The sequence below is a fragment of the Typopeltis vanoorti genome, chromosome 15, assembly GCF_054136105.1.
Source record: "Typopeltis vanoorti isolate ZY-2024b chromosome 15, IOZ_Tvanoo_1.0, whole genome shotgun sequence".
NCBI classification, from domain to species: Eukaryota; Metazoa; Arthropoda; class Arachnida; order Uropygi; family Thelyphonidae; genus Typopeltis; species Typopeltis vanoorti.
The window spans coordinates 53539972-53557560 of NC_143563.1; the positions used below are offsets into that span (position 1 = coordinate 53539972).

General features: G+C 36.6%; 1 protein-coding gene across 4 annotated transcripts in view; it reads right to left on the reverse strand.

Annotated features, from left to right (window-relative positions):
* The window catches only part of capt (adenylyl cyclase-associated protein 1), a 257904-nt gene that overhangs the window by 226446 nt on the left and 13869 nt on the right, over window positions 1-17589 (reverse strand). The window contains exon 1 of one of the 4 annotated variants that reach the window (XM_090404788.1): window positions 3776-3939. The exons of 2 other annotated variants lie outside the window; for them this stretch is intronic. The gene's annotated coding sequence lies outside the window, so the exon portion shown is untranslated. Of the gene's footprint in view, window positions 1-3775; window positions 3940-17589 lie in introns of those variants that run through there. One more of the 4 variants, XM_090404783.1, reaches the window with a different exon arrangement.

Genomic DNA, 17589 nt, shown 5'->3' on the forward strand with positions numbered 1-17589 from the left:
GAAAATAAACAATATAAAACCAAAAAACCTGAATCAACAACTGTATTTTTTGCAGTAATCTATAGAACAGGTAAACATTTTAGCATGTATTGAGGCTTTAATGTTTGTTGAAGCATGTTTTATGGTTTAACAGAATGAAGATAGTACACAGGAATGAATTAAATGACAGTTTAATGATCTCAATATTTTACAGTCACAGAAATATCATCGGTGGTTTGATATAAAACATTATAACATGTGCACAGCACAGGCCACCCCAAACAAATTGAAATAATTAGACATATCTAAAGGCCTATGCAGGAAGCCTTTGACAGGTGCTAGTAGAAAACCTTAGTGGTGGAGTAGGAGATTTAAGAATAAATATTTCCTATATCATAGGGATTTTCACATAACGTGTTTCATTTAGAAATTGGTTTTAAAGAGCAGATGACGATTAACGGAAAAAAAAAAAAATGCTGAGTATTTTCTTCCATTTAACACTCCAGCTGGCATCGATGTAAGTATTAGATTGTTGGTTAATGACTGCTGGGAACTGACTGTCCCAGCAGTTGAATAAATCCCTTGCAGATTTCTTTTATTTATTTTTATTATTATTATTATTTTTTTTTTTAACTGCAATGCGATGTCTGTCAAATATCAAATATCTGAGTCATTTAACATTTCATGTGTGTTATCATTTCATTAAACCATAAAATATGAATAACACATTTTAGTTATTTAGGTATAATTTTTATAGAGAGGTAAATAAGGAAACATAGTAGAATAAATGAGGCTTGTACAATGGGAAACAAAGTGGATAAATTTATAAGGAACAAACAGAAAATCAGCCAAAAGGCCAATTTGTATTCAAAACAATTTCAAAATATGGATCCAGGCACAGAAATAAAACAGTGATCACAGGTGGTAGAATCATATAAAAATGAAATATAAAAAAAAACTGGGCAATTTTAATATTCAAGAATATGAACAAAAGCAATCTAAGATAGCATGATCCCTTAAACAGAATGATGATAAAAGAGTGGCTCAGTTGGTAATGACAACATATTATTATTATTATTATGTGACACCTCCAAGGAGTCCAAAGACTCATCGAGGGAGAGTGTGCCAACAGTATCGAACGATTGAATCCCATCCAACTACTAACTGCACTCAAACTTGCTTAAGCCATTAGTAGCAGAGGCTCTACCAATCAACCAACCTTTGTTGATTGATTGGTAGAGCCTCTGGTTCTACCAATCAATCAACAAATTTTTAGGGAAGGAGAACTCCTGGTTCTCCTTCCCTAAAAATCATAGTACTACTTCAGACCACTTTAGTTTCTAGTGAGTAACCAGGAGTGTAGTCTCAAATTGTGTGTGAAAATGATTTGCTATCCTACTTAAAGATGGTAAGCCAGTTATTGTATACTGAGTTTTGTTAATGACTGGGATTGCATAAAGGTCAAAGCTGAATTACAGGAAGGACACTTCCACATAGCCTTTTAAGGAATCCAGAGAACTGACCAAGACTTCTGACATAATATCCAGTCCTCACCTTCTTGTGGTTCTCTTTATTAGTAGGCATCTCCCTGGATACTGAACAAATGTTGATGGGCTTGCAATTTGGGATTTATCTGACCAGATTGTATTCTGTAAAAAGACAAAAGATAATGATAGTGCAGTAAGATGAAATGTCATGTCGGATGGGACATCGTCCAGTTAAACAAGGTTTCCCCACCGTGTTATTGTCAGTGAACAGTGGCAAACAGTAAAAAAAAAAAAAAAAAAAAAAGTCAGCTACTGGCACACAAACCAACTTACCACCAGCAAAATTTAAGATACACACCATCAGCATAAAGAAATCAAACTGGCAGAAGAATGACATAAGTACCACACAGTGCTGGCTCCAGGCTTAGGGACAAGAGGCACCAGCCTAGGGGTGCAATGGCTTTGGAGCACCAACATCATAAAAAAACAGTAATAGTTGAAGCATTGGTGGTATGAGCAGTACCCCCCCCCAAAAAAATATGCTCTATACACACTTTTTTGGCAATAACTATAAACTGCTTTTAACAATAAAGAATTTTATGATGCCTGTCTTGTCTTAAAATGAGTTGATAAAACTGGCATAGGGGCACCACATACCCTTAAGCCGGCACTGGTACCACATCATAATTATTATAATAACGGTGTCTCCGTTTAATTGTAAATTAAAGATGCCAAGAAATTATATTCTTGGTTTAATCCAAGTGTAAGCAAATAACCTATTGTTAATGTCGCTGGCAGCTGTTTTCTGTTGTCAGTGTTTGTTTCTGGCTTCTTTTCTTAATATATCTATTGGGATTATTATTGGAATTTCTTTAGTTGTTTTTTTTAAATAAAAGCTGTTTCTATTCTGTTTGTACTCTGCATTCTCTTAGACGTATTGCCTGTCTCAGCACAAAATAGACACTTTGAAGTGCTTGATACAGTAGTTGTCATTTATTTTATATATGCATAAGGAAGTTATACATATTTACTTTGTGTTATATTTTATTTATTGTTGTCTATTTTGTTAAAAATTATTATTTTTTTTTTTTTGTCATGGTTGTGTGTCATATTGCGTTCACTTTTTTTTTTCCTTTTGAAGCTTCATACTGGTTTCTTATCTTCACAGTACAGTGTCAAATAATTGATGGCCCTTCCGTGAATGGCATCAATCAGATAATAAACTACTGATGACATTTTGTTGATTTGTGAATTTGCAGGAGCAGTAACAGAAGAGGTGCCCAACACATATTACTGGCAATCGTTTTGCAGCATTAAAAACCCTCAAATTTCCAAGAGGAAAACAACTTTATATTCGTGGGCCAACGGTCGACCAACTCGAGGACCAGTGATTAGGTCCTCTGACAACGGTCTTTCTTTGGGAGGTCTAGCAAGTTCACAAGGGTATGGAGACAACTAAAAAACACTATAATCTTAAAAAACAAAAGTGCAGAATACAGGAAAAGCAAATAGTTGAACAAGAAATATGCATATAATTACAGTACGCCACTAAAAACTAATGAAGTATTTCTTAATACTAGAAGATCATTATGGCCAAATGGCAGATATGCATTTTCAGATCATACAATAATATCGGAGAGAAATTGGCATATGGCTACCCCCCTTCCTCCAAACACACAGCATATGTCACAATTACGTTTAGAAAGAAAGTTTATTTTTCCCAGAGCTGGAAAAATAATTTTCGGTGTTTCACCTTTATAGAAGCTAAGTACTGCTCTCCACTCTTGCCAAGTGAATGTCTTAATCCAACTGTCGATATATCTTTATATTAGGAAATTCAAATTCGATATATAAGCTTGGAATGACAATGAAAAAGAATAACAACTAAACTCTGCCAGATATTTTATCCAAAGAAAGTTATTACAAGCACACTGAATAAATACTAATACTTTAATGTTTATATTTTGAGGTGCTTGATTTTTTAAGCTAACATTTTTAAACAGTTAAATATTGCATTATCTAGTCCACCATTATCTACTTGTTTCAACAATATGAAAACAGAATACATAACTATATACAAACCAAACAGATGACACAAAATCAATCTTTATTATGTCAATTAACCGAGTATTATTTTTTTTTATTAGAAAAAAGAGTGCATCGTGCTACTAGCGGCTATGTGTCTTTGATATTAAATTTTATCTACGAGTATTTCCATAAAATTTAATTGAAATACAAATAGTCAATTACAAATAAATTCTAGCGTTTCTGCGAAATATTAATCATTAAAACAAGAGAATTCGACTTACAATGAGCGAACGCGCAGATCTGAAAACTTTTTCCACGAAGTCGATTATATTTCCTCCCCCATAAACGCCGGCACTGACTACCGGAAGGAGTGAGAATATATTCCTTTTGAATGCATCCTGGCTAAGTTCGCTGCCAGGACTAATGATAGCAGTGAGTAAAGCGACCGGGTGAGAGTTAACTATGACGTCATCTATCCAAGTGAACAGTGGATGACTCATCTGAAGAACAAAAAAAAAAAAAAAAAATCAAGTTTCAAAGTTCCACCGTAGAGAATGTACTGGCATGTGTGGCAACTGACTATGCTAGAAACTGCAGTCACGGTTTATGACTACAACACGCGGGAAGACAAAACAACCGAAGCAGATCACACTCCGCAGAAAAGACCTAAACAACAAAGTCAAGTTGAGAACCTAGATGTAAGGTGGAAGTTTTATTTATCATAATAGTTCATTAGAAATTTCCCTAATATACACCAAACAATTGTTGTTTGCTCTAATTTTGTCCTTTTAACGATTCTCAATTAATTTTAAGCGAATGTGATCATATCATCTGTTTTTGGAATTAAAATGTAACAAATTTAAAAGCATTCAAGTTTTAAGCTGTAAAATTTTTCACATTCTTCAGCGAAACCTCAACAGTGTGAGAGAGGAAATGTGTATTTGTCTGAAAGCTATTTCTTATACATGGCAGTATTAAAAAGTTTATATCATAAAGCGGCGAACCAGTTAAGAAGTTTCTAGGCCAAGGAGCCCGAAGAACTTGTTTATCCGGGTAGACTCGTCTCGTTAAGTCTGTTAACAAATAACGTGCATTATCATTGTTTTAGGTCAGCTGTTTAATGCTAATGTGAAACAAAGGGATATGCGCTTGCAATACTATCCAGATATGCAGACAGTAAAACACAAACTGATAAACGCATAGAAACCCGAAAGTTTTAATTTTTGGGGGGGGGGCAGTGAGGTGTGGAGAATGTAATGGAAAACATTAAGAAAAAAGTTTGGTTGCTCTCGTCTTCGCCGCGACTTTCACAATCAGTAGGCTGTTCACACTGTCAACAAATGGCCTAACTACTGAATTAATTTATTTTGTGAGGTACTGTAAAGAAATGGAAAAAGAAATTAGACAAAAACAGGTTAGATAGCAACAAATACAAAATGTTGTATACAGTAAATAACAATCAGAGAAAAGAAGTAGCTGTAATATTAAACACTAAATATGAAGATAATCTTCTTGAATGGCAAGCAATATCATGTAGGCAAATATCAGAATGAGGAATTGGACAATAAGACTTATTTGTGCTGGACTGGTTGGCCGAGTGGTTAGCATATCTGCTCTCCAGCCAAAAGGCTGTGGGTTCAAATCCTGCCGTGGGCATGAATGTTTGTGGAAATTCTAGTGGTGAAGGGTGGTAGATGGCGTTGGTGTAGTTGGAGACAGAGAGCTACAGAGTAGGTGCCCTCCCTCGATGAGTCTTTGGACTCCCTGGAGGTGTCAAAGTGTAATAATAATAATGCTCCCACAGAAATTCTACCAAGAAAGAAAGGGTGGAATCAGAGAAGGCAACTGGCACAGAGAAAAGGGAAAAGTTGGTCCTTGTTCGAGAGCTAAACAGCAGAGTAAGAAATGATTACCAGACATATAGAAATGTTTTGAGAACATTTGAAGAAAAGCGCAGAGCTAATAATCATGGTAAATGCCAGCTGGATTTCTGTTCAGGACATGGATTAGTTATTGGAAGTTTGTTCACTTGGCTATGCTACCAATTATATATTTGGTTTAATCCTTTTTCCAAGTGTAAGCAAACAAAGTTTGTGCCTGAAGTATTTTCAGGACTGGGGCAACTCATACCAAAGGTGGTATAAGTTCTCATCACTTGCCTTAGTATCCCATAATGCAAAGCACATCTCCTTGCGGACATGTATAATGCTATGCATTAAGGGAAGGGTCATTACCCAGACTGGTTTCGACCTTTATTGAGGTATCATCAGCGGGAGCCAGACCCAGAGGTGGGTGATACATTACTTCCACCTTAGTATAGGAATCCTAGATACATTGGAAAAAAATACGGGACATTTATGACTGAGGGTGAAAGTTTAGTATATGCATCCATCACATATGCCAGTCTTACAAAATGATTCTAACTCTCCAAGTGTGTGCGTGGTAAGGTTTACTATGCACACACTTTCTTTACTGAATATAACTAAATCAAATTGTTAGGCTGCATATTTTCATTAAGCCACTTTAAGTTGCCTTCAAATGGTTTTTTTACTTACTATTATAGATACAAAATAGATTGTTAATACAGTAATGCCCTTCTCACCTGACAATATTCTTATTAATCAATCAGTTTCGCTCACTCTTGCAATATGTTTCTGAAGAATGAATTTTGCTTAACAATTGTTTGTTTTTAAGAATCATGTCATGAAAAGCTACACCATCTCTGAAGAATGATTTTACAGTTTTTACAGACAATTTGTTCTAATGAACTTATCATTGTTGCAGTGTTGCCATCACTCGCCTTGAGAAAATAACAATGCGTCTACAGTTCCCTGTAATGATGGAGAGCGGTGTTTGTAATAGAATAGAAATTGTAACTCGTCGATTTTGTTATTCAGTCTTGAACTCTACAGGACAAAAAGCTGTCCTGAACAGCTTTCTCGGGACAACGGGACACATTAGCCAAATATGGGACGATCTCGTATTTTATGGGACGTCTGGGATCCCTACCTTAGTATCACCACCTCTGGGTCCAGCTCCTACTGATGAGATCTCAATAAAGGTCGAAACTGGTCTGGGTAATGACCCTTCCCTTAATGCATAGCATTATACATCTCCACAAGGAGATGTGGAGCTTTGGCTTTGCATTATGGGATACTAAGGCAAGTGATGAGAACTTATACCACCTTTGCCATGAGTTTCCCCAGTTCTGAAAATACTTCAGGCACAAACTTTGTTTGCTTATACTTGGATAAAGGATTAAACCAAATATATAAATGGATTGGTTATTACTAACACCATGTTCCAACATAAAAATATGCACTAAGTCACATGGAGAGAAGATGCAAGAAGTAAGAAAAGTCTCATTGATGATGTTATAATCGATAGTGATATTTTCCCACTGGTTCAGGACACAAGATTCTTCTTCTCTTCAAGAATTATGCATTTGCCTCTTCTAGCTCCACTCATCTTTCCGTCTTGTTGCTGGTCTTTCTCTCTCTTTCCCTATATCTATCCATCTCTTTTGGTAGCTGACATCTTTCCACCCTAGATAATGTTCTTTCCATTTCTCTATATTCCTTGATCTTCTCATTTATGCTATAAATATCTAGTTCTTTCCTGATTGTCTTCATTACTTATATGGTCCAATTTTGTGCATCCTTTAATTGTTCTTAAAAATCTCATCTCTGCAACTTGTACTTAACTTTCATCTTTCTTTTTAACTGTCCATGTTTCTGAACCATATAACCGAATAGGAGTGGTAATTACTTTATAAAATTTTAGCTGAGTTTCTCGTCTTGTGTTTTTTTTTTTTTCATTCCTTTAAATTGTTCTACAGATTTTCTGAAATTTCTTTATTTTTTCATCTTTATCTTTTAGATATGTTATTATGCACAAGATTATACAGAGGATTGGAAATAGGAAATGATCATTATTTAGTTTTGAGTAGGATAAAATTGAATTTTATATTGAACAGAAGAGTGTGTAAGAAAGTTTTAAATTGAGAGATTCAGTGGCAAACCCTGAAGAAAATATGGATCAATTCAGCCAAAGAGTCATGCGGTGAGGTTGTCTGTAAGAATAGAAAAATCAAAACTTCAATGTGGACTTAGGAAGTTAGAGGCAGTCCTGGAAAAGAAGAAACATACTAGAAGTTCTTAGCAAATAAGTCGACAGATGCCCTAAAAGAACACAGAGAAAAATGTAGGAGAGCTATTTTCTCAAAAGTTATGGAAAGACTTTGGTAAGAGTATGAATAATAAATATCAGGAAGGTGGCAAAATGTTCTAGAGGCTACTGAAGAGCTTAGAAATGGAGGAAAGAGTACCATAAAAGGAATCAGAGATGATAAAGGTGACATTTATTTATTTATACACGTGGGGGTTCCCCCCCCCCCCCCGTTCCTCAACTTTGGACTGGTTGAGCCCTCCTAGTGAGGGATTAAGTATGTATTTTGTGACTGTAAATCTGTGTGTGTATTCACAGGCCGGTTTGCCTGTTCTGGGGGATGAAAAACCCAAGTTTCCAGGTGAAAAAAACCCTCTGTATGAATCTAACTCACCTTTCGTCGAAAGAGACCAGATAAAGATTCCTCGCGTCATGGACGGGAATCGAACCCAGGTGTTTTTGACCAAAGGGATTCATCTATACTGACTGAGCTACGGAGGCTCAAAGGTGACATGAAAACCAAAGATAAAGATATTCTAGATGTCTGGAGTAATTGCTTTGAAAGACTGCTAAATGAAACAAGAAGGGTGGTATAAAACTCCAAACAAGAATGCAGTCAGGAATACATATCCATTCTTGAAGTAAAAAAAAAAGTAATCAAAAACTGAAATGTGGAAAGGCAGCAGGAGTAGATGAAATTTGACCAGAAATATTCAAATAGGAGGTATAAAAGTTTTACAGTGGCTGCACTGCATAATTCAGAAGCCTGGTCAGAGGGTCAAATTCTGGATGATTGGAGCACAGCTCTCATAGTACCCATCTATAAAAAGGGAAATAAAACAATGTGAGAATTACAGAGGTATTTCCCTACTAAATATTACTGGTAAAATTTATGCAAGTATACTTGATGGCCAAGAACAGTTGTGGAATGGAAGCTTGGTGAAGAACAATCTGGATTCAGGCCAAATAGAGGTTGTGGTTGTTAAGATTCGATTTTCTCTTGAAGACAAATAGTTGAGAAATCTTGGGAATATAAGGATTTGTATTTAAATTTTGTTGATCTAGAAAAGGTATAGAGGCAAAGGATGCTAATCTTAGTTCTTTACTTTATGCAAATGATGTTATACTTCTGAATAAACCCAGCACGTCTGCAAGATTGTCTGACTAAACCGAATAACTTGTAATAAATCTGGTATGAAAAATCAGCAATAAAAAGACAAAGACAATGAAAATAGGCAGAAACGTTGAAAACCTCAACTGTATCCTGAATGGATACAGTTACCTATAGAACAAGTAAAATATTTCAGCTATTTAAGCACAATTTTTAGTGAAGATGGCAAACTAACAACCTCTATTTGGCCTGAATCCAGCTTGTTCTTCACTAAGCTTCCTTTCCACAACTGCTCTTAGATGCCTGCATAAATCTTACCAGGAACACTCCATAGAGAAATACCTGTGTAATTATCACATTGAATTTTATTTCTCCTTTTATATTCCGGAAGGACAGAAATGTGAAAACAGGAGGAGGAGAATGCTTAATGATAGAAGAGGAATTGTGTTCACAAAGTATGGAAGTTGATAGTGCATGCACAAATTTTTAATTTGTTTGGTGTGATGTTGAAATTAACAGGCTAGTATATGTGGGATTTGATAATATATCACCATGTATTCTGAAGGAATGTGCCAGGGAGGTTGACATCTGCCTTGACATTTTTTTTTAATGAGTCTTGCACTGGGTCAAGTTCCTAAGGAGTGGTAGGAGGGCAAGACTGTGCTGCTTCATAAGGGAGGTGATAGATCTTGAGCATCAAATTATAGGCCTATCTGTGTGTAAGGTGTTGTGGATAAGTTGTTGGAAAAGCTTGTGAGAACTAGGATCGAGAATTGGTTGACGACAATGGTGTTATCTTTGATTAACAGCATGGATTTGCTAAAGGGAGGTCATGTTTTAGTAATAATCTACTTATTACAATAAGATGACTGCTGTCTTGGACAGAGAAGAGGAATACACAGTAGTATACTTAGATTTTGCAAAGGCTTTTGATAGATTACCACATGATAAGTTGATGGTCAAACTGGAGCAGATGGGGTTGGATGTTAGATTAGTGCATTAGATCAGAGACTGGCTATCTGATAGGTATCAGCAAGTTGTGTATGGGAGAAGCAATATCCCAGAAAAGGAAAGTCACTAGTGGTGTACCTCAGGGGATCTGTTTTAGGGCCATTACTGTTTAACTTGTATGTTAATGATATTAGCGAAGATTTGGATGGAGATATTGAGTTGTTTGCAGATGATGCAAAGTTGGGATGAACTATGAGTAGAAAAGATGTTGAGTGACTGGGCACGGGAATGGGGATGCAAGTTCAATGTTGCAAAATGTAAGGCTTTAAAATTTGGCAAACAAAGATGGGATGTAGAATTTATGCTTGGTGGGGATATATTGTCGGAGGTGGAGGAAATAAGAGATCTTGGTGATAGTGGATAAAGATCTGAATTTAGGGGACACATTGCCAAAATTGTGAAGACAACACAAAGACTTCTGGGAATGATGCAGAGGATTACACTGACTTGTAGAAGTAGGGAGATTCTTGTTCCATTGTATACGGCTTTCATTAGGCCACACATGGACTACTGTGCCCAGATTTGGTCACCTGGTTTTCAAAAGGATGAAGAGATTTTGGAAAGGGTCTAGAGGCAACTGACTAAGGTAGTTTCTGACCTCTGGAATGTCGAATATGAGGAAAGATGCAGTTTACAGAGTCTAGTGGATAGGAGGAAGAGGGGAGATATGATAGAGACATACAAGCTAGTAAGGGGTTGTTATAGGATCGATGTTGGAGAGGTTCTACAGAAAACAGTGGGAGATCAGGGGAGAACCAGAGGTCATCCCTGGAAACTGTATAAAGAGGGTGTGAGCAGGGGAGTGAGAAGCAGGTTTTTTGCATGAAGTTGTGAAGGATTGGAATGCCTTGCCTGAGAGTGTGGTGCCTGCAGAGAATTTGAGTGTAGTCTTCGGATGATAATATCTGATAGGATGCTGATATAGGCCAGGGAATGTAGAGAATACTGATTGGGCATGTAAAAAGGTGATTCTGATGGGTGGCTTTAATTACAGAAACACATAATGGAAGGAGGAAATAGTGTATGTATGGGAACAAGGAGAGTGAATTTGTTGAGTTTCTGCGAGATAAATATCCTAAACAGCATGTGACTGAAGCAACTAGAGGCTTTAATGTTTTGGATTTGGTGATAACTTCACAAGATATAGATGTTAATGTGATGTTGACATTGCTGCTGGTTGGTGAGAGTGATCATGAGGTGCTTGTTTAGGAAGTGGTGAAACAAGAAAAGGTTACTGACAAAAATGGATATATCTGGAAGTATAAAGAAGGTGATTATAGGAAGCTCTGTAGTCAGTCAGAATCGGCATGTTGGGTAGATGAACTGAGCAGAAAAGATGTTGACAGTGCATGGAAATTCACAAGGCAGTATCTCACACAAGCAAAGTATAACTACATACCAAGGGTTAAGCGAATAAATAGAGTAGAAGAGAAATGGATGAACCACGCAATTAAGCAAGCCGTATAGGGGTGCTTAAGGGTCAAAGCTGTATAACTGAGAGGAGACCTCCACATAGCCTTTAAAGGAATGCGGAGAACCGACCAGGGCTTCTGACCTAATGTCCAATCCTCACCTTCTCGTGGTGCACCCTGTTGGGTATCTACTTGGATACTGAATGAACAAGGATGGGCTGGCAATTTGGGATTTAGCCGACCAAATTGTATTCTTATTGGTTAAACCAAAATAAAAAATGATGGTACGACATGACAAAATTTCATGCCAGCTGGGGCATCGCCCGGTTAAACAAGGCCCCCGTTGTTTTCGCCAGGGAACCAGGGCGAACAGCAAAAAGTCAGCTACTGGAACGAATTTGAAAACAAACCCCAACTCAACATCACCAGAGTTAAAGATCGGTACTATCAACATAAGAAGCCTGAATGGCAAAGAAATGGAGCTAGCTGAGGAATTAGATAAGTACCAGATCGACATAATAGGGGTGACCGAAACAAAAAAGATAAAAACTGGTGAGATCTTTCTGAGCAATAAATACAAAATGTTATATTCAGGCAATGACAATCAAGGAAAAGAAGGAGTAGCTATAGTATTCAACACAAAATATGAGGCTAATCTTGAATGGCAGTCAGTCTCAAGTAGAGTAATGTGGGCAAATATGACAATGGGTAACTGGACAATGAGACTTATTTGTGCCTATGGTCCCACAGAAGGTTCTACTAAGGTAAAAGTGGAGGAATTTTTTGAGGCTTTAGAGAAAGCAACTGACACAATGAAAAAGGAAAAGTTGGTCCTTGTTGGGGATCTAAATAGCAGAGTAGGAAGTGATTGTGAGACATACAAAAATATTTTGGTAAAATTTGGAGACAAGAGCAAAGCTAATCATAATGGCAAATATCTGTTGGATTTCTGCTCAGGACATGGACTGGTTATTACTAACACCATGTTCCAACATAAAAATGTGCACAAATTCACATGGAGAGAAGAGGCGAGGAATAAGAAAAGTATCATTGACTATGTTATTGTTGATAGTGATGTTTTCTTCCTGGTGCAGGACACCAGAGTGTACAGAGGATTTGAAATTGGAAGTGATCATTATTTAGTCTTGAGCAGGATAAAATTGAATTTCATATTGAAAAGAATAACATGTAAGAAAGTTTTAAAGCGAATAAAATTTGAGCAACTCTCAGATGTGAACTGTAGAGTAAAATACACAAAGATTATTGAAGAAAAAATGAAAGGGTTTGAGATCAGGAATCAAACCTTGGAGATTCAGTGGCAAACTCTGAAGAAAACATTGATTGATTCTGCCAGAGAGGCATGTGGTGAGGTTGTCTGCAAGGATAAAAAAAATCAGAACTCCCTGGTGGACACAGGAAGTTAAAGAGGCAGTGAAGGAAAAGAAGAAAGCATATCAAAAGTTCCTGTCAAATAAGTCAGCTTGTGCTCTTAGAGAATACAGAGACAAATGCAAGAATGCTAAACACTGTGTAAAACTAGCTAAACAAAAATCATGGGAGGACTTTTTCAAGAATATAGAAAATAAATATCAAGAAGGTGGCAAAATATTCTGGAGGTTGTTGAAGAAGCTTAGGAATGGAGGAAAGAGTGCTGTAAAAGGAATTAGAGATGTTAAAGGTGACATGAAAATGAGAGAAAAGGATATCCTTGAAGTATGGAGTAACTACTTTGAAAAACTGCTAAATGAAACAAGCAGTGATGACAGCACAGTGGTAAAAAACACCGACCAGGCATGCAGTCAGGAATACATATCCATACTTGAAGTAGAAAAAGCCATCAAAGGCTTGAAATGTGGAAAGGCAGCAGGAGTAGCTGATATTCGACCAGAAATGCAGAAGTATGGTTTTATAAAAGTCTTACAGTGGCTGCACTGCATAGTTCAGAAAGACTGGACAGAGGGACGAATTCCCGATGATTGGAGTAGAGCTCTCATAGTACCCATATATAAAAAGGGAAATAAAACTGCATGTGAGAATTATAGAGGTATTTCCCTACTGAGTGTTCCTGGCAAGATCTATGTAAGTATACTTGAGAAACGGTCGAGAAGAACTGTGGAAGAAAAGCTTGGTGAAGAACAAGCTGGATTCACTCCAAATAGAAGCTGTCAGGATCAGATCTTCACTTTACGACAAATAGTTGAGAAAGCGTGGGAATATAACAGAGATCTGTATTTAAGTTTTGTCGATCTGGAAAAGGCATATAACAAGGTGCCAAGAGAAAAGCTATTCAATACGTTACAGTTATATGGTGTCAATGGGGCATTATATCAAGCAATACTTAGTCTTTTTTTAGTTATAAGTCAGGAGTTAGAATTGAAGGAAGTACAGCAAGATGGTTTAATGTTAAATCTGGTGTGAGACAGGGATGTACATTATCCCCTCTGTTATTCATTATCTATATGGATCACATTATGAAGGAAAGTGGTATTAAACATGATATCAAAATTGGAGATGTTAATGTCAGCTCTTTGCTTTATGTGGATGATGTTATACTTCTAAATAAATCCACTACGAGTCTGCAAGATTCTCTGACTAAATTGAATAGCTGTTGTAATAGATATGGTATGAAGGTCAGCAATAAAAAGATAAAGACGAAGAAAATAGGCAGAATCATCGAAAATGTCAACTGTGTTGTGAATGGAGAACATGTGGAACAAGTAAAACATTTCAGCTACTTAGGCACGGTTTTTAGTGAAGATGGTAAATTAAATATAGAAATAGACAATAGAATCAACAAAGTTGGTATGGTAGGAAATCAATTGAAAAAATTCATATGGAATAAGAGAGAAATTAGTCGGAACACTAAATTAGCTGTATACATGACAGTGTTCAAACCACTTTTAACTCATGGATCTGAGAGCTGGGTCAGAAGTAAAATGCTTGACCAAAGACTAGAGATGGCAGATATGAGAGTCCTGAGAAAGATTATAGGCATGAACAGATGGCATCAATGGCAATATCATATTAAAAACGAGGATATTAAGAAAGAACTTGACATTGTCACCATCCAGGAATGCGTTAGCAGAGATAATCTCAGGTGGTATGCTAACTTAAACAGAATGGGCGAAGAAAGATTAGCAAAACAAGTGTTCTCTGCCAGGTTGGCAGCAAAATGACAGCAAAATTTTTTTCATGTGGTACTATCATATCCTGTGCACCCCTTGAGGGTACATGGCAGGAATTTGATGATGATGATGTATTGGAAAAGAAAATGCTAAAGGAGGTACAAGATAGTGTGTAGTGATCAGATCTATGAAGAGTACAAAGTGCAGGCTAGGAAGGTGATGAGCATGGTAAAGAAAGAAAAGGTATGAGAGGAGATTGGCTAGTCAGGCCAAGGTAACTCAAGGGAATTTTTCTGCTGTATGGCAAGCAAGAGAAAGAATAATTATAGCAGATTGACTACTGGATAGTCATAGCAGCAGAATAACAGTTGCAATGAATATACTGGAATTATTGAACAAGCACTTTATCAATGTATATTACACCGATGTAAATGATCCAGTGCAATATGAAGATGGGAGGCAAGTGTTAGGAGAATTGGAAGTGAAAGAATTTGAGATGTATCTGGTGTTGATTGGGTTAGATGTTAATAAGGCTGTGGAATTGAATGACATATCGCCACTTAAGGAATATACACAACAGTTGGCTGGGCCCTTGACCTGGGTTATTTAATAAAAGTCTTGCAGTGGGCAATGTGTGTAAGGAGTGGAAAGAAGGCAAAACAGTACCAATCCACAAGCATGGTTCTAGGACAGAAGTTACCAAAATTATAGACTGGTCTGTGTAGCTGTAGTTATGGTTTAGGTGTTGAAGAGATTGATTAGGAATAGAATACAGATTGGCTTGATGGACATAACATTCTTTATGATGATGAGCATAGATTTGTAAAGAGTAGGTCTTTTTTTAGCAATTTACTTACATTTTAAGATAGGGTAAGGAGTGAGAATCATACGGTAATATTCTTGGACTTGTCAAAAGCATTTGACAGATTACCATATGATAAGTTGGTATACAAGCTGCAGAGGATGGGAATGGATAGTATGTAACAGAACAAGGGCACAAGAACATAACCCTGGGGATGGCCCAGGGTTCTGTTCTTGTGCCCTTGCTGTTTAACTTGTTTGTAAATGATATATCATATGGAACTGACTGGTAAAGAAAGGAGATTTTCAGTTGTTTGCTGATGATGCAAAGTTGGGGAGAATTAAAAGTAGCAGTGATACTTTTAATTCCTTTCAGGAAGATGTGAATAGATTTTTGACATGGACAGAGGAGTGGGGTGTTAGTTTTAATATTAATAAGTGCAAGGTGTTGCATTTTGGAGTGCAGAAATATAAGGCTGTGTACTATACTGATGGTGCTGTACTGTTGACAGTAGACTGAAGTTTAGAGAGCATGTTGCAAATGCTGCACATCATAGTTCTGCTATGATAAGAAGTACTGTAACATGAAAAGATAAGGAAGTGGTTGTGCCACTATATAAAGCACTGGTCAGACCACACTTGAACTATTGTGCTCAAATTTGATTGTGCCTGGTTTTCAGTGTGATATGGAAACATTCTAGAGGGTCCAAAGATGAGTAACTATGACAATATCAGGACTTTGGAATGCTGGCTATGGAGAGAGGTTGAAAAATGTGTATTGCAGAGTTTGGTGGATAGGAGGAAAAGATGTGATATGATAGAGACATTTAAGTTAGTGAGAGAATTTTATCCAATTAATCCGTATGGGATTATAAAAGAGTAGAAGGTGAGAGGTGAAAAACCAGAGGCCGTCTCTGGAAGTTATGTAACAGTGTGGTGAAGAAGGGTGCGAGGAGTAGATTTTTTACATGGAGAATTGTCAGTGAATGGAACACATTACCAGAATGTGTCGTTAATGCAAGGAGTGTTAAGGATTTTAAGATTCGGTATGATAAATATGTTGTTAGTTGAATGAACCTCCCACAACTCTGCTGACTTCATGGAGGATGCAATAATAATAATATATGGAAATGGACAACAAAATTATTAAATCTGGTATGATAGGAAGGTAGCTGAATAAATTTATATGGAATAAGAAAAAAATTAGTCAAAACACTAAATTAGCTGTATACAAGAAGCTGTATACAAGAAGCTATATACAATGTTCATTTATGGATCTGAGAGCTGGGTTAGAAATAAAACACTTGATCAAAGACTGGAGACCTCTAATATGCGAGTTCTGAGAAAGATCAGTAGAGTGAAAAGATTGCATCAGTGGCAGTATCACATTAAAATTTAGGATATTAGGAAAGACTTGCCAATTGTTATCATTCAGGAATGTGCTAGTAGAGCTAATCTCAGGTGGTATGGTCACTTAAATAGAATGGGAGAGGAAAAATTAGCAAAATTAGTGTTCTTTGCCAGGTTGGCAGGAAAAAGACCCAGAGGAAGATCAAGATGTAAATGGATTGATACAGTAAAAAGTGCCTTAAACAAGAGAAATATAACATTTGACAATGTTGGGGTCTTGACAGATAACAGATTAATGTGGAGGAAAATTGTTCATTGAAAGTTAGCAATGGTAACTTTTTTTCATGTAGTACTATCATGATTATCCTGTACACTCCCTGAGGGTGCATATCATGAATTTGATGTGAAATACTGTGAAAAAGTGATGATGTCCAACAACTGAGCCTGCCTACATGGTTATTATTTCCTCTTCTGCCACGAAAAGGTCCTCAATGGTTTGACTATTTTGTTGTTTGATATAGCATATTGGCCTAGGTAAACTCCCATCTAGTTTATTTTCTGAATTAAGCAATTGGGTACCAGCTTTTTTTTGTCATATAATGGTGGTCTCAACCTATGTAAGTAATGCTGGTGTTCCCTAAAGCACTTTTTTTCATTCACTTTGTTCCTTCTTTATATATCAATCATCGTATCTACTATAAACAATGAAAGATTTATATTAAAATTAAGCATTTGAATGTAGAATTTTTGTTCATATATCAGAGGCATCCTCAGTACACAAAAAACAGCTTAAGTAAAGTAATAAACAATCATTAAATTCCTAGATTTAATGGGGGGAAGTTAGGATAATGTAATAATGAATCGCAGCTTTTTTTTTACAAAGATGTTTCATTTAGAATGTACTCTTATGTTGAATTTTTGTGTTTTCATAATGCCCTATGCTTAGTAGAGGTGGCAAGTTCCACAAGGCAAGATTGTTCAGGTTCACGATACTTGATATATGTTTTATATTTCTCATGATGAACGGAGTCAGATCTTCCAAATTATCCAAAATAAAATAGTCATAAGAGCAAGAAATTTGGTAAATGCCTGAATCTTCCTCCCATTTAGGGGAGGAA